The following is a 23,185-nucleotide window of genomic DNA, read 5'->3' on the forward strand; positions in this document are numbered from 1 at the left end:
TGCAGCTATTCATCTCAGAAGACCATGAGTCAATGGGAATTAGACTTCCATGTTACACATAAGGCAATTTCTGTGAATTTAATAGGACTTGTATAGAGGGGGTGGGGGGGGGGCGGTGGTGGAGAGATGGGTTCTCTTGATGTTTTGTATTTTTTATGGTTGTTGATTGTTAAATATATTTAAAATGATAAATAAAATATTACAAAAAGAAACAAAAAGAAAATTTCTGGCAGGGAAGGCAGGATGTGTGGAGGGGGTGAGCAGAGTTTGAGGTGAATGATCTTTAGAAGAACAAAGTGAAACTAGGAATCAATTAGTCTTAAACTGCTGAGGACAGGAGCTGTTGGAGTGATCTGAAGAGAAGGCCAGTTATAAGGATGGACGTGCAGTAGAGTGAATGACCGCCAATGAGGTAGCAGCAAGCAAGCACAAGCTCCGAAAAGTCTGTACAACAGGCTTTCTTCCAGTAAAAGTCTGAACATCAGTTCATGCTTTGGTGGCTCCCTTTATGACTGGCTCAGGAGGGGCCAGCTCAGGCTTATATTCAGGTTGGGTGATTGACAGCCAGCCAGGTTGAGTCAGCCCCTCAGGTGGTCTTCCTGCAGGTACAGAGATCGCCCCCTGCAGTAGGCTGGTGGTCGTATCACCACAAGGGTAAGGGGCCAAAAGGGATTGTGATGCAATTGGTGGTGCTGGCCTGAGAGAGATAGTGTGAAGCTTATTGCAGCTAATTGGTCCAGAGGAGAAATACAGGGTAATGAAAAAAGGTAGAGGTTAAGGTTTCATTAATTTCTTGTAATACTACATTTTTATCCACCATAAGGCAGATAGAGAGTCACCACTTTCTCCAGCACCCCTCACAGAAACCTACAGCACCCAGTGTTCCAAGGTGGACTCCCCTCCAGGAACGATGCTTCCTTTGCTTCCGAGATGAGACAATCTCAGCAGAATGGGAAGAATTGACAAGCCATGGAATACGAAACATTACAAATCTGAGAAAAATTGAATACTCAATATTTAGAAAGCAGTGGAGAGAGAAAAACTGAACAAACACAATATGTTTGAGACTTTATATCAGAACTGACAATGCTGTAGAGGCTGGTTGATTGGACTTGTTTGCAGCAATATTAAGTGTTGCAAGGGGTTGAAGAGAACGATGGATGTTGTTCATTGCATTTCTTTATGGTTCACACAGAGATTGGAGTTGGGAATAAGGTTACAGTGAAAGGCACTGGTAAACTTAAATTCGCCTAGGTGAAATGAATGGAGGTTTTCCACCATATCCTGGAACCACTCAGCAGGTAAGACAACCATTCAAACAGAGTTCATATCTCAGGAGCCAATATGCCGATTGCTTGTGAGACAAGGAAGTCTGCAGGCACCGTCACTGTCATTAACGCACAGAAGAGCTAAAAATAGCAGGTGCCTCAGCATCCACAGGAGGTAAGGATCTACAACCAAGGCTTTGGACCTGAACCTCTTCCCAAGGTATGAGCAAAAAGCGAGCAGGCATCCAAATAAAAAGATGGGGAGGAGTGAAAAAGAGTCAGGTAGAGGAACACGGGCCAACAGCCAAGAGCCCATAGATGAACATGGAGTGAAAGGCACGATGAGAAGCTAAGAATTGATCATGGGAGGTGGAGGGAATGGGAAAGCGAGAGAGACACAGGGGGTGGGGAGCTGGAGGGAAGAAGGCTTGGGGATAGAGAAAGAGAGGGAGAAGGGGCTAATGAAAGTTAGAGATTTGAGGATGGACAGACATGTTGGCATGGGAATGGAGTGGGAAATTGAAATGGGTTGCCATTGGGAGATCCCCGTAATATTTCAGGACCCAATATGTCGATTGCTTCCAATTTTTTATTTCCAGCATTTGTGTTGATTCTTGATTTCAATCGCCCAGCCTGTAAGTGGTGTCAGGGAGACAACACTGTGAACACTGGATGGAGGGAAGTAGATAGGAAGAATGTGAAATGATTCTCCTGGAAGGAAGGTTTGGGTCCCTGGATGGCAAGGTTTGCTGGAACTGCTGTTGTTATTACTGTCATGCAGTTTATTCTGAATGATTTGTCAATTGCATCGATTTACATTGCTTCATTTCACTCCAAAAAAATAATGTCTAAACAGCACAAGCTGATTCCAGCAAATTCCAGGGCTTTAAAATGTAATTCAAGTGCATACTTAGAAAATAGAAAATAGAACTTAGAACAGCACAGTACAGTCCCTTCAGCCCTCGATGTTGTGACAAACTATATGTGCCTTCCAAAAAAAATACTAATCCTCCCTTACCTTTTAATCCTCTATTTTTCTTTCATCATGTGCCTGTTTAAGAGTCTCTTAAATGCCCCTAATGTTTCAGTCTCCACCACCATTCCTGGCAAGGCATTGCAGACACCTACAACTCTCTGTGTAAAAAAAACTTACCCCTGACGTCTCGCCTAAACTTCATTCCCTTCACTTTGTACGGATGTCCTCTGCTGTTTGCTATTCTTGCCCTGGGATAAAGGTTATCTATGCCTCTCAGAATCTTGCAGACCAATTAAGGCTTCCTTCTGTGCTCCAAAGAGAAATGTCTCAGCTCTGCTAACCTTATTCCAGGCAGCATCCTGGTAACTCTCCTCTGCACCCTCTCCAAGGCTTCCACATCCTTCCTATAATGAAGCAACCAGAAATGAACACAATACTCTAAGCGTGGTCTCACCAGATATTTGTAGAGTTGCAACATGACTTCTCGACTCTTGAACACATCCCAATTAACAAAGCCCAACATCCCATAGGTTTCTTCAATATCCTATCAATCTGCATGGCAACCTTGAGAGATGCATGGATTTGGACCTCTGTTCCTTCACACTGTTAAGTATCTGACCATTAACCACATACTCAGCCTTTTGGTTTGACCTTCCAAAATGCATCACCTCACACTTATCCAGATTGAATTCCATCTTCCGAGTCTGTATCCTGTCTATATCCTTTTGTAGCCTATGACAACTTTCCGTACTATCCACAATGCTTCCAACTTTCATGTCATCTGCAAACTTACTGGCCCATCCCTCTGCTTTTTCATCTAAGTCATTCATGAAAATCACAAAGAGCAGGTGGCCCAGAACAGAGCCCTGTGCACATCCACTAGTCACTGACAACTGGTAGAATATTTTCCTTCCACTACAACTCAATTTTCTGCATGCAAGCCAATTTTTTATCCACACAGCCATGACTCCATGGATTTTGACTTTCTGAACAAGACTCTCATGCGGAACCTTGTCAAATGCCTTGCAAAAATTCACATAACTCACATTTATCACCTACCTTCATTAATTTCTTTTGTTACCTCCTCAGAAAAACTCAATTAAGCTCATGAGTCAAAACCCTGCCTTCACAAAGCCATGCTGACTATCCTTGAGTAGACTGTACTTAGTCAAATGATCATAGATCCTATCCTTAAGAATCCTTTCCAATAGTTTGCACACCACTGACGTAAGACTAACCAGTCTATAATTCTGAGGATTCTCTCTATTACCTTTTTTAAACAAATGGGCAACATTTGCCATTCTTCTATCCTCTGACACCTCCCCGTGACCAAGTAGGTCTCAAAGAACACAGTCAATGCCCCAGCTATCTCTTCCCTCCCTTACTAGAACAACATGGGGGATATTATGTCCCTGGGGAATTATCAATTAATGCTTTTAAGAAGATCCAATATTTTCTCTTCCTTCAGATCAACATTGCCAGTTATATTCTGACCTCTCCTTGATCAAGGTCATTTTCACTTGTGAATAATGAAGCAAAGTATTCATTTAGGATCTTCCCGACCTCCTCCACCTCCAGGCACACGTTGCCTACTTTATCGATTAGCGGCCCCACCTTCATTCTTGCCATCCTTCTCTTTTTCACTTATGCATAGAACGTCTTTGGGTTCTCCTTAATTCTACATGTCAAGGCCTTCTCATGCCTCCTTTGAGCTCTCGTAAATCCTTTATGAAATTCCTTCCAGGCTAACATGTAATTCTCATGAGCCTTTCCTGGTTCCTGCTTTCTAAATCTAATTTATGGTTTCTTCATCCTCTTAACAAGCTGCCTAACCTGTTTTGTCGGCTACAGTTTCCTTCTCCTACCATCTTTTCCTTCTCCAAGTGGGACAGACCTATCCTGAATCCAGCACAAGTTGTCACTAAACATCTTCCATATTAGTTCTGTGCTTTCACCCATTAACTCTCAGGACATGAAAAAACTCCAGATGGTTGTTAACTCAGCCTGTGACATCACAGGCACCAGACCACTCCATCAAGGACATCTACATGAGGCAGTGTCTTAAAAAAAGGAGCCTCTATCCTCAAGTATCCCCCACCACCCACCACCCAGGCCATGCCATGTTCACTCTGCTACCATCGGGGTATAAAGGTACAGAAGCCTAAAGATGAGCACTCAGTGGCACAAGGACAGCTTCTTCTCTTTTTAAATTTTTAAAAAATTTTTCACACTGTGAACCATATCAATCAAAATACATACAAACATTTTCCTCTTAAATATCCACAGTGGCATTTACTCCCCTTCCCCCCCCCACCTCCCTTCCCCCCCCACCTTCCTTCCCCCCTTCCCACCCCCTCCCAACCCATTAAACATTCAACATATACAATACAATAAAACAATTAAACAATGTCATCACACAATGAAAAATAAACCAGAAAAATGTGTCACCTACTTTTACACACTGGATCAAGTCGTTTTGTCTTCTTATTATTTTAGGGGGTAGAGGTCCGAGGAAAGCCCTTTCTGTTATGTTCCATGTACGGCTCCCAAATTTGCTCAAATAATGTGACTTTATTTTTTAAATTATATGTTATTTTTTCCAATGGAATATATTGTTTGCATACCATCAACTGAAAGCATCTTAAAGGATAAATTGGGAAACAGACTGAGGTTACCAGAAGGAAGCAGCTTTGAATATGCAATTACAGACACAATGATAATAAAAAGATTAATAACGAACATGTACATCAAGCTGCAAGAGAAGGAAAATGATGAAATAAGCTATAAGCCCAAACAAAAGTGGGAAAAAGATTTAAACATAAAGATAAAAAATGAAACATGGGAAAGGTTATGCTCTGGAACTATGAAGAATATAATAAACATGATACATTATAATTGGTTACACAGGTTATATATCACTCCCCAAAAGTTAAATAAATGGGACCCAACAGTATCAGATAGATGTTTTTGCTGTACAGTACATGCAATTTGGGCATGTGAGAAAGTGGAAATGTTTTGGGAAGATCTAAATCAGGTATTAAATAAAATCACAAAAAGCAACACGCCAAAAAATCGAGAGATCTTTCTTCTAAGTAATATAAGAAGTAAAGAATTAGGCCTCGAATTGGATAAAGCACAATAAAGATTTATGATGGTATCTTTAGCTGTAGCAAAAAAATGTATAACGTCAACTTGGAAATCGGAAGGAGCCTGAGAGTACAGCAATGGTAGATGGAAAGAACAGCTTCTTCTCCACTGCCATCAGATTCCTGAATAATCAATGAACCAAAGGCTCTGCCTTATTTTTCAAGCACAATTATTGTTTTGATTTTATTTATTATCTTTTTTATAATAATGTCATAATATGAATGTTTACTATATGATGTGGCTGAAAAACACCAAATTTCATGTCTTGTGCATGACATTAAATTCTGAATCTGATCTTGAATGCCTGTTTCCGATTTACCCTCGCTAGTTCCTAGCTCATCCCATCGTAATTAGCCCTTCCCAGTTGAACTCTTTCCCATTTTATCTGCTTTCATCCTTGTCCGTAGCCATGCCAAAGCTCAGGGAGTTGTGGTCACTCACTAAAATGCTCCCCCACCAAGAGGTCAACCACCTGACCAGATTCATTCCCCAGAATTAGATCCAGTGTGGCCTCTCCTGTAGTCAGCTGGTCCACACACTATATCAGGAATGCTTCTTGAACACACCTGACAAATTCAGCCCCATCTAACCCTCTTGCAGTCACCGTGCCAGTCAATATTAGGAAAGTTAAAATCTCCCATAACAACAACCTGGAATATCTTCAACATTCCAAAATCTGCCTGCTTATCTGTTCCTTGGTATTTAGAGGGCTATTTTTGGGCCTATAGACTACTCCTAGTACAGCGATAGCTCCCTTCCTACACTGACTCAGTAGACATTCCCTCTCCAGCATCCTCCTTTCCTACAGCCATGACATTATCCCTGACCAGTAATGTTACTCTTCCACCACTCTTACCTCCCATGCTACCCCCTTTAAAACACTTAAACCCTGGTACCTGCATCAGCCAAGTCAGGTGCCATATGGAATAAAAGATTATATTTAATGGTGAGACCTTCACTATATTTTCATTAGTATTTATATTGGAAAATTAACAGAAGGGGATTGATGCATCCCTTTCCGATATCCTGTTCAAATCTATTCTCACTGCATTAAGAAGCAAGTGATAGAGGTTGTTGTGTGAACATACCAATAGACATCGTACAACAAGTAAGAAGGGACAAAAATGTAAAAGTGTGGAGCTACAGCGAAAGATCAGTTGGTAGGGAAGGACGGTAATATAATTTTTGGAGGGTGAGGCTCATTTAGGAGTTAGGGAAAGAAACTGTCCTTGAGTGTGATGGTGCTTGATCTCACACTTGTGACTTCTCACTAATGAGAGGGGAGTGAAGAGAATGTTGCCGGAGAGAGAATGGCAGAGGATTTTATATATAAATGGGATGTGACATTACTAACTGGTGAGAAAGAAACCCCTTTGCTGAAACATTTAATCAATACTTGGAATAAAATAAATAGTGATATTGGAACAAGGTGGTGCCTTATCTCCCAAAATTCTCTTGACTCAAAATAGACTTATACCCAACTATTTTTGAAATTTGGACTCGTAAAGGGATCAGATGCATCAAAGATTGTTATGAGCCATGACAATTGATGCCTTTTGAACAATTAAAAAATAATTATGGAATTCTTAAGATTACAATCTTTGGCTATTTTCAAATAAGAGTGCACTTAAGAGATAAACTGGGCCCAACAATGTTTTTACCAAATTGTAGTGATGTGGAGACTCTAATTTGAAAGGGAACAACAAAGAAATTTACTTCAGCAATGTATCTCTTACTTCAAATGGGAACCTCAAAACAGGGGGTTCATAAGTCCAGGAATCAGACTGAAATGTAAGAATAGATGAGGAAACCTGGTCTGAGCTATGTCAGGATAGTATGACCAACACGATCAATGTAAGATATAGATTAGTACAATATATTTTTTTGCTTCAATTATATCTCATGCCACAGAAATTAATTTCAGACCTGTCAAACCAACATTTTAGGTGTGGTGAGGAGGTAGGAACCTTCCTACATTCAACTTGGTCATGTTCTAAAGTGAGACGTTTTTGGGTAGATTTAGGAAATGTCTTCGAACAGATTACAGGAATTCCATTTTCACAAAACCCAGAATTATTTTTATTGGGGAAGATTATAGGGATAAGACCTAAACTGAAACCATCCAAACAATCAAACACATTTAAAAAAAAATATGTTGGCTGTGGCCAGAAATTGTAGAGCAGTTACTTGGAAGTTTGATTCCCATCTAGGTATGGCACATTGGATTGCAGTGATGCATTGTTGTATTCCCCCTGAGAAAATTACCTACAACTTAAGAAATAAGTATGACATTTTTTTTATGTTGGTGTCTATATTTACAAATCTCAGGTGTCTTGAAGTCTTGGAGCTTCTAACGTCCCATCTCATATTTCCATGACATGAAAGTTGCTCCTTCCTAACCCTCAAGACCTGCATTGATCACCTCCAAATAAAAATATGAATTTATGATCCATGGAGTGTGCACCACTCTGCATTCTGCTTTTTCCTTCTTTTCTATTTCTTTATTTTTACTTTTCTTTTTCCATATCTACATCTTTTTCTCTGGGATCTTTATATAGATATATATATTTATATATATTTCTATATAAATACACACACACACACACACACACACACACACACACACACGTTTTGCCAGTGTGGATTGTCTTTTAATGTGTTGTCAGCCTTTTCCAAGGCAGCAGGAATTATAGATGGAGTTGATGGTGGGTTGGGTTTGATGGTCTGAGCCATGTTCACAACCCTCTGCTCTTTCTTGAGGTCTTGGGTGGAGTAGTTTCCATCCTATGCAGTGATTCTCCCTGGCAGGATGCTTTCATTGGTGCACCTGTTGTTAAGTGATGCAGGTGGCATGTCAAATTTGTCAGGTTCCTTAAGATATTGGCCAAATGTAGGCAAGTGGAATTAGTGTGGGTGTGACATTTTGGTTGGCATTGGCAAATTGGGCCAAAGGGTCTGTTTCTTTTATGTTGATCATTTTATTAATTTTTTCAAATCAACATGAAAACATGAAATTCATCAATTACTATAAAAGAAACATAATCTTATCATTCAATGTTGATTTTGAGTAAGAAAAGAAAAAAAAACACAAGAAAAGTCCAAGCCCTAACCCTCCCCCTCCCATCCACACAGAGGGGGCGGGCAAAAAGGAGAGAAATAATCAACAGAATTGAAGAGAGAAAAGAAAGAGAAAAAGGTTTCATTGGATTCATCAATCTCCTGTCAGGGACAATTATCCTGAGTTTTCCAGAATCCCAGGGGGTTCCCAGATGCAGGGGGGTAAGGGCTGGTGGGCAGGGGGTGGGGGCATCATTAAGAATCTACACCTGCATGTGGAAGATATGGACTCCAAATTTTTAGAAAAACATCGAATTTATTTCTAAGGTTGTGTAATTTTCTCCTGGGGAATAAAGACAGGGATGTATTTCTGCTTTTCAACGGGTCATATCTAGATGAGAATCAGATTTCCAGGTCACCACTGTTCATTTCCTGGCCATCACTAATGTGATCTTTGCAAATTCTAGTTGGTGTTTTGACAGCCTCATTCTAGGACTTACACCTGCTATATTTCCCAATAAAACAATTTCGATATCTGTATAAATCGGATCTTAGTGATTTGTTCTAGAAGATTTCCCAAATCTTCCCAGAAAGGCCTCACCTTGGAACACAAGCAGGTTGAATGCAAAACGTTTCCTGTTCCTTCGCCACATCTAAAACATTGATCTGATATTTCTGATTTTAATTTGTGTTATTTTTGCAACATAAGACCCAGATGGTGCAAAATTATACAATACAATTGGATTTTGCCAATCTAAACCTTACATGAATAGTAATGGTCCAGCTGTCCCAATATGAGTCGGACCAACTTTTTTTCATCAAATAGTTTACCCAAATCTGTCTCCCACTTTTGACTAGATTTATGTTACTCCTGTTTCAGGAAAACCCATTTAAAGTAGGAAATAACGCATTTGAAATAAATTTCTTTGTCATCGCCTTTTGAATCAGTCTTTACTGCACTACGGTCAGGTTATCATTGGGCCCAATTTGTCCCTTAAATAAGATCCTAATGTAAAATAGCAGAAGATAGTATTATTAGTTACACCATATTTAGATTTTAATTGATCAAATGATATTAATTGCCCTACTCATAACAATCACTGATACACCTTTTTGGGACCAGGTGTCCAGGATTTTATTGACCATCGTTAAAAAAATAAATTTATTTTGTGCTGGACGCATTTTAGGAGATAGGAGATAGGTCTCCTTTAGTTCCAATTTGATCATTTATTTTGTTCCAAATATTAAATATATGTTTAAGAGTGGGAGCTGCTTTTACAGCTGAAATTAATTTTGAATTCCATTTATATATAAAATCTTCTGCTATCCTCTCTCCAACCTTATGCAACTCTATTCTTACCCTCTGTCAAAGAGGGAGGTGATAAATTTCATTTGAGCTCCTCAATAATATGTCTTGAAGTCTGGGAGCTTCTAACGTCCCATCTCATATTTCCATGAAAATTTATCAATAGTGACTCTGGATGGCTTCCTCTTCTAGAAGAATTTCCTAATGTTTTTGTTTAAGTATTGAAAAGACTTCTGAAGTAATGTAATTGGTAATGTCTGGAAGAGATTTTGGGGTCTTGGCAACGTATTCATTTTTATACAATTGACCCTGCCAATAAGAGTTATTGGGAAAGCCATCTATTTACCAAGGTCTTCCCCAGTTCTCTTAAGCAAGAGAAGATAGTTATATAAATTCTGTACTTTACTCTCTACCTTTGTCTCTAAATATTTTAAATAATTTATCAGCCACTTAAATTGTGAATCTCTCTGAATTTGATCATAATTCCGTCCCGTAAGTGGCATAATCTTGCTTTTATCCCAATTGACTTTATAATCTGAAACTATCCCACAATCCTTGAGTTTAGTTAACAGTTTTTGTCATGAGGTTGCTGGCTCTCTCAGATACATCAGTACATCGTCAGCAAATAAATTCATCTTATGTTCTTCCTGATAGATACTGAATCCTTTTATGTCTGGAGCTCAACAGATAGATTCCGCTATTGGTCTATAGCGAGGATAAAGAGAGCTTGAGGTAATGGACAACCCTATCTACTAGATTTGGACAATGGGAATGCTGATTAAATTTTCTCATTTGTATTCACTTCGGCTTTAGGCTCAGAATATAGAGCCTTAATCCAGCTTATAAATGTTTTCCAGCACCTTAAATAGAAAATTCCATTTCAGTCTGTCAAAGGCTTCTTCCCCATAAAGGGCCACAGTAAAAGTCAAATCATCTCTTGTTTGTGCCAGATGAATTCTGCCAAGAAATCTGTTTACATTATCTGCTGATTTTCTCTTTTGCACAAAGCTGGGTTGGTCCGCTTTAGTTAATTTTGGTTAGTTAATTGTGATTAGTAAGGGATTGCTTAAGGTGGGATGTGAGTGGGAAAGGAAGGTTGAGAATCACTGTTCTAGACCCAATTGTTACTGAAATATTTTGCTTGAGAAAAATTGTCATCGGTCCATTTCCTTTGGAGTTCTGAAATCGTGCACATGATGAGTCAATCAGGGATGATTAAAATAGTGGTTTTCAATCTTTCTTTCCACCCACATACCACCTTCAGCAATCCCTTACTAATCACAGAGCACCGAAGGCATAGGAAATATTTAGTGATCTGTGAGTGGAAAGAAAAAGGTTGAGAACCACTAGTCGAAAAGATGATGGTTTCAATGGATCCCTATTTTTTTTTTTAGGTATCTCTGTTATTATTGCTGTTGAAAAAGATTCCAGGAGGGCACAGGCTACAACCATCTTATCCAATACCTCTATAAAAATAGGTATTAAAAGATCGTTACATTCTTTATAAATTCAGGGGGAACCAGTCCTCTCTCGGGGATTTATTGGTTTGTAATGAGGCCAATGCTTTTCTCATCTCTCCTGGAGTAAAGGGAGCATTTAGATTTTTTTGTTCTTCTAAATTTAAATTTGGAAGGTCCAATTGTGACAGGAAATCCTATATTTTATTCTCATCTCCTCATGATTACAATTTATATAATTTAACACAAAATTGTTTGAAAGTCTCATTAACGTCTTGTGGTTTATAGGATATCCTGTGTAGTTCTGTTTTAATTGCATTTATCGTTCTGGGGATCTGTTCTGCTTTCATCTGCCAGGAGAGGACCTTATGGGCTCTTTCCCCAGCTCAGAGAACTTTTGTTTAGTTCTAATTATCATTTTTTCTGTTCTGTAAGTTTGCAATATATTGTACTTAAGCTTGTTAATTAATTGATTACATTTTTCCTGAGCCCATTTGTTGAAGGTCCTTTTCCAAGTATAATATCTTCTGCTTTCTTATAGTTTTGAAAATTTTATCTTTCAGTTTTTCCCAAACATTGTATCACATCTGAAAAAACAATCCTTTTTAATGTATTTACAATTTCTTTCAGTTTTAATTCACTTCTCACATACAAACACTGATGGTGTTTGATAATACTAGTTAATATATTAGATAGTTCCAACCAAAAGGGTGTCACCTTTGTGCAGGTCCACTTGGAGTGCATAAAGGTACCCATTTCTAACCCACACCTGAAGCTCAGTTCCGATATCTCTGATTTTCCTTTATGCAATTTTTGTGGTGTGAGATATAATTGGTGTAAGAAATTATGTTGTACTGATCTTGGTCCGGCATTGATCACCGATATTTCACTTTCCCTACATAGATCTGACCAACACTCTTCACCGATCATTATTCCCAAGTCCAACTCCACCTCTCCCTTGATCTTTGTAGGCCCAGTTTTGGGCTCTTACTTAGAGATACAAAGTACAATCTGGATATAAATTTGGGAGCACCTCCCAGTCGAGGTAGCTTGAGGTGGGGTCTTGGTCGGGCCCCATTTTTCCCTCAGGAAGGATCTTAACTGTAGAAAGTAGTGAAAGGTTCCATTAGGCAAATCATATTTATTCTCAGTTGTTTGAAGGACATGAGCTTCCTATTTTCATAGCAGTCCTCAATATTTAAGATCCACTTATGGTGCCAAACATTCAGAATTTTGTAACTTAAATTTGTAGACATCAGTTTGTTACATATTAAAGGTACTTTTGTGATATTGCAATCTCTTCATTGATACAATCATTTATTTCCTTCCAGATGTTTACTAGATGATTTAGGATGGGTTTATCCGTTCCTTTTTTTATTAATTTGTTCGCTAATCCTTTCACAACACCCTCTCCCATGCTATGTAATCCTACGTTAACCTATTTTGGTGATTCACCTTCTTCAAATAAAGATGTGAGGAATCTCGACTGGGCTGCTAAGTAATATTTCCTAATCAGGCAATTGTAGCCCACCTCCCCACCCCCAATTTGTAATCCCACGTCAATTTTTCCATGGAGATCTTGGGGACTTTGCCATTCCACATGAAAGTTCTTCTGGTGCCATTTCATATTTAAAAAAAAATCATGGTAGATAAATAGGAATGGGTTGAAATAAATACTGTAATCTTGGCAACTCCTTCATTTTGATACAGTTTATCCTTGCCCATCAAAGTGATGGGCAGGTTTCTCCTTCTGTTTAAATAGTCTTAGATCCTTTTTTCATAAATTTTATTTAATATTTTCAAATTACATAAAAAAAATCAAATACATTATATTTAAAAAACTAAAAACTACATCCCCTCCCCTCCTTACTAACACAAAAAAACACCAACCCCCCCTTCCCCCAGAGCCTTGTAAAAAAGCATTTAATTATCCCTGATTGGTGTGCCAACTTCACAACATTTATTTAATTTCTATAGCATATATTTCAAATATAAACCCCAGATAACAATAAAAAAAATAATTATTTCTAATATGTTATGTTTTCTAAATATTGTGAAAAATGGTTAAAAGTGATTAAACTCGCACCATTCTGTGAAAAGTGATGGAATACAAAGTATGTAGATTAGAGCTTGAGAGTAGACAGTACTAACTAGTGGGCCCCTTTTTATCTCGAGCCCCAAGGATGCAAGGATCTGGTTCAGGCTGGTACAGTGACCTAAGGTAGTCTATAGTTAGTACTGCGCTTGCTTAATAGAGACATGAATATTAACTTAGATACCCCTAAGGAGGAATTGAACCAATTAACATAACATGCAATGTATGAAGAGGGAGGAACTGAGTGATAACTGGATTGATGGAAGGGTAAAGTAGAATGTTGTAATGTATTGGGATTCTGATTGGAAGAAGGTAAATGAAGGTGGGGTGATGTTGAGTGCAGGACTGTACAAAGGAGTGATGATTCTGAACCTCCGGTGTGTCTCCAGACCAGGGACACCCGACTCTGCAGACTCAAAATAAATCTGAACCTGTTCTCCAATACGTTGTCTCCAGAGTAGTGATTGTGAACACTTTATATTTCACAAGCTTGGGAGCTCGTCCGGGATCCTCAACTCCCACCACTTGACGACTGGCTTTCGAAGAACGAGAAGGTGCACCCCACTGATTTCAGTGGTCTCCGATTTCCTTGCTTGCCATCAGTGATATGCAGACAGGAGACTCTGGAGAACAGGACCTAGGAAAGCTCTGGTAGAGGAAGTAGAACAGAACGAGGGGACTCTGGTAGGAGGAGTGGATCGGTCGGGGAAAACTGTCGAGCACGAGACCTGGGTAAGAAAAATTGACTATTAAGTATTACTCGGGCAACCAGGATTCTGTCAGGAGTGAGTGATCTGACAGGGATACGGGTAATAAGAGTACCCGAGAGAAGAAGGGACTCTGGAGTGGGGGTCCCGGGATTGACATTCCACCTGATAGTCCATTGGGGTGGATGTTAGGAAACTGGGGTCAGGGAAGGACCCAGGGAAAGACTAAGGAAACTATGATAACATTTTGTTATTACAAATGGCCTCAGACTCCAATTCTGGGGTCTTTGGTTTGGTGGCCCCGATTGGGGTCAGATGAAGATTGGATATGTCAGAAATTAAATTTATTCGTAAATGAAAGAAGTCCTCCAGACCCGGAGGAGTCAGATTATGCAGCGTGTTGGATCCGAGTGACCAAATTGTTTAAGGTTGCTGTGAAAAAATGAGGAGAAAGACGAACCTCCTTGGGATCCTTTGAATTACCTGCCCCTACCATATGGCAGTCAAAGGGAAGGGGAGGATCACCAGGATGCTGGTGATAATCCTCCAAAGGAACACCAACAGGTGAGAGGGGTAGAGCCCTGTGCCCCGGAGCTGGAGGAGGCAGGACAGAAGAGCTCGGACAGGCAGGAAAATCATGACAAACAGACCTGTAAAAGGGTTGGGTCTTAGACGAAGGAATATATCCGGGGAGATTTCAGGGAACTCAGCAGTCCAAGATCATGGTTGAAATCCCAAAGATTTAGTTAAACGTGAGTCCTCTGCAATGAGCCTTATGCCTTCCATCCAGGAGATTAGACTCTACCAGAGGGACACCTCTGATAGAGAAATTGAGCGATGGAAATGTTCTGGTTGTTATTATGTTGATGTACTTGAGTTTTGGGTAACCCCAGCAGGCAGGGTGTTACTATTGTGGGAAAGTGGGATATTTCAAACAGGAATATCCCAAATTAAAGAGGGGAAGGGATGCTATCTCTCTGATGACTTTTGGGGAGGATTAAAGGTGGGATCCAACAAAGAGGATGCCGTTTTTCTGGTGGACACAGAGGCCACTAGATCATCATTAAACGTGATACCGGAGGGAGTTAGATTCACTAGTCCACAATTAAAGGTATCGGGAGTATGGGGGAGAGGCATGAAAACCCCTCTGATCAAGGGGGTCTGTGTGAAATATCAAGACAGGGAGGCAATTGAAGACCTGATTCTGGTTCCTCAAGCTAGGGTGAATCTGATGGGATGAGATCTACAAATTAGACGAGGAGTCGGTACTGCTCTGGTGGAAGGACGAATAATGGTGAAATTGTACTCGTTGAGGGAAGAGGATATCCAGGACATTGGGGACTGTGTCTGGGCTGGAGAGGGAAACAGTGGAGGACTGCAAATAGTCCCACTCAAAATAACCCTAAAGGAGGGGTTTCAGACAGTACGGATGAAACAGTATCCTATTTCGGTAGAAAGATGAAGAGACCTTCAGCCGGTTATTGAAAATTGGCTACGAGATGGAATCCTAGAAAGTTGCATGACCCTTTATAACACCCCTGTCCTCCCTGTATGGAAAACGGATGGGACTTTTCGCTTGGTCCAGGATCTACGAGAATGAAATTAGATTGTTCAGACACGACATCCAGTAGTCCCAAACCCCTATAATCTATTGAATCGAATTTCCCCGCAACACGAGTGGTTTAGTGTTGTAGATTTGAAAGATGCTTTTTGGAGTTTCCCCTTTGATGAGAATAGTCAGGACTTGTTTGCATTCGAGTGGGAGGACCCTCACTTGGGAAGAAAACAGCAGTATCGATGGACAGTCCTTCCCCAAGGGTTTACAGGCTCTCCCAATCTATTTGGACAAGTTTTAGAGCAAGTATTCGAAAAACACCCAAGCACTCCGGGAACACAATTAATACAGTTTGTAGATAATCTGTTGATTTCAGGAACAAAGGAAAATGAAGTTCGTGAATCCTCTATTAAGTTGCTAAACTTCTTGGGAGAGAAAGGGTTAAGAGTTTCTAAGAACAAACTGCAATTCGTAGAACAGGAAGTAAGGTATATTTGGGTTAGCCAAGGGAAAAAGAGAATCGGACCTGAACAAATTGCTGGTGTCACCGGTCTGCCTATACATAAAAATCAGAAGGAGATAAGGAAGTTCCTCAGATTAATTGGGTATTGCTGACTGTGGATAGATAAATACGCACAGAAAGTCTGATTCTTATATGAAAAAATAGGAAGAGAAAAATAAAACGTGGAGTGGAACATAGAGGAACAGCAGGAATTTAATTGCTTGAAGAAAGACTTGATTAATGCTCCAGTCCTGGCTTTGCCTGATATTAATCAGCCTTTCCACTTGTTTGTGTAAATGTGGAAGAAGGGATAGCTTTGGAAGTGATAGGTCAGAAAAGAGGAGGCCAGAGGCAACCTGTGGCATTCTTCTCAAAAATGTTGGACCCAGTGTCACAAGGGTGCATTCAAGCAGTAGCAGGCCACGACAGCATTAATGGAAGACAGCTGAAAATTTACCTTTTGAAGGAGTCTGGTTGAATTCACTCCCCACACTGTCAGAACCATTTTAACTCAGAAGTCTCACAGATGGTTGACAGACCTGAGAATTTTAAAGTATGAGGAAATCTTAATGGAAAAAGATGACTTAACAATTTGTACAGATAAAAGTCTGAACCCTTCACAGTTCCTGTACTCGTCAAGAGAAGATAAAGAACTTGAGGACTCAGGACATGACTGTAGCAATGTGGTCGAACTGCAAACGAAAAGTCAAGATGACTTAGAAGAGGAGCCCCTCTCGGAAGGACAACGGTGGTTCATAGATGGATCGTCAAGCTGTATAGATGGGAAGAGATACAGTGGATATGCTATCGATGATGGAGTTACCGAAACCGAAGTGGAAACTGGGTATCAGCCTGGTAGCTGGTCCGCTCAGTCCTGTGAGTTGTATGCCCTAATGAGAGCCCTGGTACTGTTGGAAGGGCAGGAAGGTTCCATATATACAGATTCAAAATATGTGTTTGGAGTGGTACACACATTTGGGAAAGTTTGGAAAGAACAAGTGATGATAACAGCAAGAGGGAAAGAATTAGCTCATGAGCAACTAATTGAAAAGACTTTAGAAGCATTAATCAAAACAGAAAGAATTGCCATAGTACATGTACCAGGACATCACAAGGGGAATTTACCGAGAGCTCTTCTCAGAATTCAGACAGCCCCATGACAAGAGATTAGAATATCCCCTTGCGAGATGTTATTTGGACTCCCATCTTTGGGAAGGAATACCTACAGTTGAAAGTAATGATGTGTTTTTAAGGAACTATTTACTGGCAGTCTCTTGTTCTCTTGCAGATTTACAAGCTAATGGTCTGCTGGCGCAGAGCCCTCCTCTGGATTTCCCTATCCACTCTGTGAATGCTGGTGACTGGGTCCTGGTCAAGTCGTGGAAAGAAGAAAAGCTTCAGCCCCGATGGAATGGACCATATCTAGTACTGTTGACCACAGAAACAGCGGTCCGAATCAGGAAAAGGGATGGACACACGCTTCAAGAATAAAGGGTCCAGTGGACCCACCACCAGCCACAGAAGGAAGAAAAGAGAAGTAAAAAAGGACAGAAAAGAAAACTACAATAATGAAACTTTTACACTTACTATTTCAATTTGTACTTATGCATATCATAGCTTTGCATGTTGAACCTAAAACATCTTTTATCTCTCTATGCACTACTTATGCTAAGAACCAAAATCAAACAGATTGTTGGGTATGTGCGAAAATACCACATCGTGGCAAGTCAGGAGTCCCCTTAGTAGCAGTCCCTCTCTTCCTACATGAATTATTTGATATATATATATATATATATATATATATATATATATGTGTACCTTGCCCAGCAACAGTGATCCAACCACTAAAGATAAATACAAAGGGTGGTCGATACGACCAAAACCAACAAAGTCACCAACTCCTCAGTCTGGAAAGTTGCTTCCTTTTGAGAAACCAATTAGGAGTTTCCAATTGCATGCAGAATTGAACCGTCACACGACTGTGAATCCCACAGCCTGTAAATGGGACATATTGGGTGTGTGGATGTAAAATTTATTAATGGTTACCTGGGGAAAAGGAATGTTGGAATCGGACAAAAGGGTTTAAATTGACCCGTACACGTAAAGGTTGGAGTGGATATTGTTACCTGGCCTACTTAATTGCCCATGTCTGTGTTCTGTACTAGTCTCTTCCCATGGGCAAAGCAAAAGAAGGGTGACTGAAGGCAATTGTCTCATGTGGACACTTTTCCCGACATATGGAGCCGCATGAGCTGGGGTTGAGATTCAAGAATTAGCAGCCACCCTAGATGAACTGTAAATTGATATGGACCTGGTGCTTTGGGAAGTCCAATCCCACGTCTGGGCAATAACTACAGAAATGGCCACCATGCGACTTACAGTCCTCCAAAAACGCATGGCCCTTGATTTTATTTTAGCAGAGAGAGGGGGGACTTATGCTTTAATTGGCTCTGAATGTTGCACCTACATCCCGGATGAATCAGCTAATATCTCGGATTTAGCGGTCCATGTTAAAAAGTATAGAGAGAAGATCCGGAGGCTAGAAAATATAAAAAAGGAGGTGTATGGGTGATTGGACATGGGGAGATTGGAATTTCGGAGGTTGGGGGCCATGGTTAATGCATCTTGCTATATATGGTTTAATGATTCTAGTGGGCTTATTCATTGGATTAGCCATCCTACGATGTATTATCACTAGATTAATTTGCTCAGCTACTGGAGCAAAGCAGATGGTATTAAAAAACCCCATGGCAGATGAACAATGACAAATTCAACTCATGTTACAGCAATTTGAGGAAACAAAAGGTGAACAATAATGCAGTTTAATCAGGAAATACATGGTAAATAGAAAAAAGGAGGAACTGTGAAAAATGGTTAAAAGTGATTAAACTCGCACCATTCTGTGAAAAGTGATGGAATACAAAGTATGTAGATTAGAGCTTGAGAGTAGACAGTACTAACTAGTGGGCCCCTTCTTATCTCGAGCCCCAAGGATACAAGGATCTGGTTCAGGCTGGTACAGTGACCTAAGGTAGTCTATAGCTAGTACTGTGCTTGCTTAATAGAGACATGAATGTTAACTTAGACGCCCCTAAGGAGGGAATGAGCTAATTAACATAACATGCGATATATGAAGAGGGAGGAACTGAATGATACCTGGATTGATTTAAAGGAGAAGGAGAATGTTGTAAGGTATTTTGGATTCTGATTGGAAGGTAAATGAAGGTGGGGTGATGTTGAGCGCAGGACTGTATAAAGGAGTGATGATTCTGAACCTCCGATGTGTCTCCAGACAGAGACACCCGACTCTGCAGACTCGAAATAAAGTTGAACCTGTTCTCCAAGACTTTGTCTCCAGAGTAGTGATTGTGAACACTTCATATTTCACAAGCTAAACAAGATTGCAATTCATTATGCCATCCACGCAAATTTAATTGTATTTCATTCTTCCACGTAACAGCTATACATTTTCTGGCTACCACTAACCCTAATCTTAAAAAAGCTAAATACGGTTTAGACATTTGTGAATCTACAAATGGAACATTAACATAACCCAATAAGGACAACTTAGGATCCAATTGAATATCCATTTTTAACAAATAGTCTTAGATCCTTTCAAGGATGAGGGTATAGTTGAGTTTGTATAAGTTTCCAAAATCTCTATCTGTTGTTATCCCTAAGTATTTAAAACTACCTGATCGTCACTTGAAGTGGCTCCCCTGTTTATAACTTTCATAGTCCGAATCAGCCAGGGGCATAATCCTACTTTTTTTCAAAATGTACCTTGTATCGGGTGATATCGAGCGCCTGGTGTCGAGTGAGAGGAGGAGGAGACAGGAGACAGCATCAGAGAGGCGAGTAGAATAAATAGCTGGACTTACCGGGACTCGGGCTTCGAAAGGTCGGACTCTGGGTTGGAGGAGGCAGTGAGTCAGCGCCTGGTGTCGGGTGAGAGGAGGAGGAGCCAGGAGACAGCATCAGAGAGGTGAGTAGAATAAATAGCTGGACATACTGGGGCTCGGGCTTCGAAAGGTCGGACTCTGGGTTGGAGGAGGCAGAGAGTCAGCGCCTGGTGTCGGGTGAGAGGAGGAGGAGCCAGGAGACAGCATCATAGAGGTGAGTAGAATAAATAGCTGGACTTACCGGGACTCGGGCTTCGAAAGGTCGGACTCTGGGTTGGAGGAGGCAGTGAGTCAGCGCCTGGTGTCGGGTGAGAGGAGGAGGAGCCAGGAGACAGCATCAGAGAGGTGAGTAGAATAAATAGCTGGACTTACCAGGACTCGGGCTTCGAAAGGTCGGAGGAGGCAGAGAGTCAGCGCCTGGTGTCGGGTGAGAGGAGGAGGAGCCAGGAGACAGTATCAGAGAGGTGAGTAGAATAAATAACTGGACATACTGGGGCTCGGGCTTCGAAAGGTTGGACACTGGGTCGGAGGAGGCAGTGAGTCAGCGCCTGGTGTTGGGTGAGAGGAGGAGGAGCCAGGAGACAGCATCAGAGAGGTGAGTAGAATAAATAGCTGGACATACTGGGGTTTGGGCTTCGAAAGGTCGGACTCTGGGTCGGAGGAGGCAGTGTGTCAGCGCCTGGTGTCGGGTGAGAGGAGGAGGAGCCAGGAGACAGCATCAGAGAGGTGAGTAGAATAAATAGCTGGACTTACCAGGGCTTGAGCTTCGAAAGGTCAGGTGAGAGGAGGAGGAGCCAGGAGTTAATTGGTGTTAATTGGTAAGTGCTAATAAAATGAGTAGAAAGGGAGGGAGCGGCACACCTGCAAAAGGTGCATACAATTGCATATAATGAGTGACTGTGTTAGGGAGCTTGAGCTGCAGTTGGATGAACTGAGGATCATAAGGGAAGCAGAGGCAGTGATAGAGAAGAGTTACAGGGAGACAGTCACCCCTAGAAGGCAAGAGTCAGGGAATTGGGTGACTGTGAGGAAAGGAGGGAGAGTGCCTGTGCAGAGTACCCCTGTGGAAGTGCCACTCAGCAACATGTATTCTGCATTGGATACTGCTGGGGGGGAATAGCCTATCGGGGACAAGTCGTGGGGGTCATATCTCTGGCACAGGGGCTGCCCCTGAGGTTCAGAAGGGAAGGAGGGATAAGAACAGGATACTTGTATTTGGGGACTCATTAGTCAGAGGGACAGATAGAAGGTTTGTGGGATGAGATCGGGGATCCAGGTTGGCCTGTTGCCTCCCTGGTGCCAGGGTCAGGGATATCTCTGATCAAGTTCATAGCATTCTGCAAAGGGAAGGAGAACAGCCAGAAGTCGTGGTCCATGTGGGGACCAATGACTTAGTTAGAAGTGGGGATGAGGTCCTGAAACAGGATTATGTGGAATTAGGTAGGAAGTTAAAAATCAGGACCTCCAAGGTAGTAATCTCTGGATTGCTGCCGGTGCCACGCGCTAGTGAGGGTAGAAATAGGAGGATGTGGAGGATGAATGCGTGGCTAAAGAGATGGTGCAGGGGCCAAGGGATAAGATTTCTGGATCATTGGGATCTCTTCTGGGGAAGGTCGGACCTGTACAAAAGGGACGGACTCCACTTGAACTGGAGGGGGACCAATGTGCTGGCAAGCAGGTTTGCTGGAGCTGGGGAGGAAGGTTTAAAATAGTTTGGCAGGGGGGTGGGGAACAGAGTGTGAGAGCAGTGTCAAGGGAGCATGGCCACCTAGATAGGAAAAATAACGATAACAAAGGTAGGATGGAGATTAGGGTAAAAGGTAGAAAAGAGAATATATGTGAGGGTCATTCTCTGAAATGCATATATTTTAATGCAAGAAGCATAGTGAACAAGGTAGATGAGCTTCGAGCATGGACAGATACTTGGGGTCACGATATTATGGCAATTAGTGAGACCTGGCTACAGGAGGGGCAGAACTGGCAACTTAATATTCCAGGATACATTTGTTTTAGATGTGATAGATCAGGGGGTAAAAAAAGGGGGAGGAGTTAAGGAGGACATTACTGCCGTGAGGTGGCAGGATGGTCTGGAGGGATCGTCCAATGAGGCTGTTTGGTGAAATTGAGGGATAAAGGAGGCATGAGGGTGCTAATAGGGGTGTATTACAGACCACCAAATGGGCCAAGAAAATTAGAGGAACAAATTTGTAGGGAGATAACGTATATGTGTGAGAATTATAAGGTAGTGATCATGGGAGATTTTAACTTCCCTCACATTGATTGGGATACCCATACAGTTGGAGGGCTGGATGGGCTAGAGTTCGTTAAATGTGTTCAAGATTGTTTTCTAAATCAATTAGTAGAAGAACCGACTCGGGACGGTGTAATACTGGATCTCCTGTTAGGGAACGAGCTAGGTCAGGTATCGGACATTAATGTTGGAGAACAAATTGGGTCTAGTGATCATAACTCTGTTAGTTTTCGGGTAGTTTTAGGGAAGAGCAAGGGGGGGGCCTAAAGGAGGTTCTGGATTGGAGAAGAGCAAATTTTGAAGGAATAAGAAGGGATTTGGGGAGTATTGAGTGGGACAGGATATTTTCAGGTGAGGATGTAAATGATAAATGGAGGATATTCAAAAATAAATTTTGAGGGTACAGAGTAGATATGTCCCAGTGAGGATCAAAGGAAAGGCTGGAAGTCATAAGGAGGCTTGGTTTTCGAGGAATATTGGAAATTTGGTTAGGAGAAAAAGGGAGGTTTACAAGAGGTATAAAGAGCAGGGAGCTGTGAATTTGAAGGAGGACTACAGGGAGTGTAGAAGGAATCTTAAGAAAGAAATTAGAAAGGCTAAAAAAAGGCACAAAGAGGCTTTGGTAGACAGTAAAAATAAATCCAAAGGGTTTCTATAGGCACATTAAAAGTAAAAGATTAGTGAGGGATAAAATTGGACCCCTTGTAGATAGCGAAGGTAGACTGAGTGAGGAAATTTTGAATAATTTCTTTGCCTCGGTATTCACCAAGGAAAAAAATATTGAACCAGTTGAAGTAAAGAAAAATAGTGGGGAGGTCATGAAGCATTTAAGGATAACCAAGGAGGTAGTGATGGCTGTGTTGAAAAAGATAAAGGTGGATAAATCTCCGGGACTGGACAAAATATTCCCAAGGACACTCAGGGAGGCTTGTGGACAGATAGTGGGGCCATTAACAGAGATA

At 41.1% G+C, this 23,185-nt stretch overlaps 1 long non-coding RNA gene across 2 annotated transcripts; it reads left to right on the top strand.

The window, feature by feature from the left end:
• Positions 1–739: 739 nt before the first annotated feature.
• LOC138741794 (uncharacterized) lies at positions 740–17,696 on the top strand. Of its 2 annotated transcripts, XR_011343762.1 has the most exons (5): positions 740–1,301; positions 10,409–10,486; positions 11,149–11,232; positions 13,796–14,038; positions 17,359–17,696. It is a non-coding gene; the product is annotated as an uncharacterized lncRNA (long non-coding RNA). The 2 variants fall into 2 exon arrangements; XR_011343761.1 differs by lacking the exon at positions 11,149–11,232 and having other exon boundaries at positions 17,359–17,689.
• Positions 17,697–23,185: the final 5,489 nt, after the last annotated feature.

The sequence above is a fragment of the Narcine bancroftii genome, chromosome 8 (genome assembly GCF_036971445.1).
Source record: "Narcine bancroftii isolate sNarBan1 chromosome 8, sNarBan1.hap1, whole genome shotgun sequence".
In the NCBI taxonomy this organism is placed as follows: Eukaryota; Metazoa; Chordata; class Chondrichthyes; order Torpediniformes; family Narcinidae; genus Narcine; species Narcine bancroftii.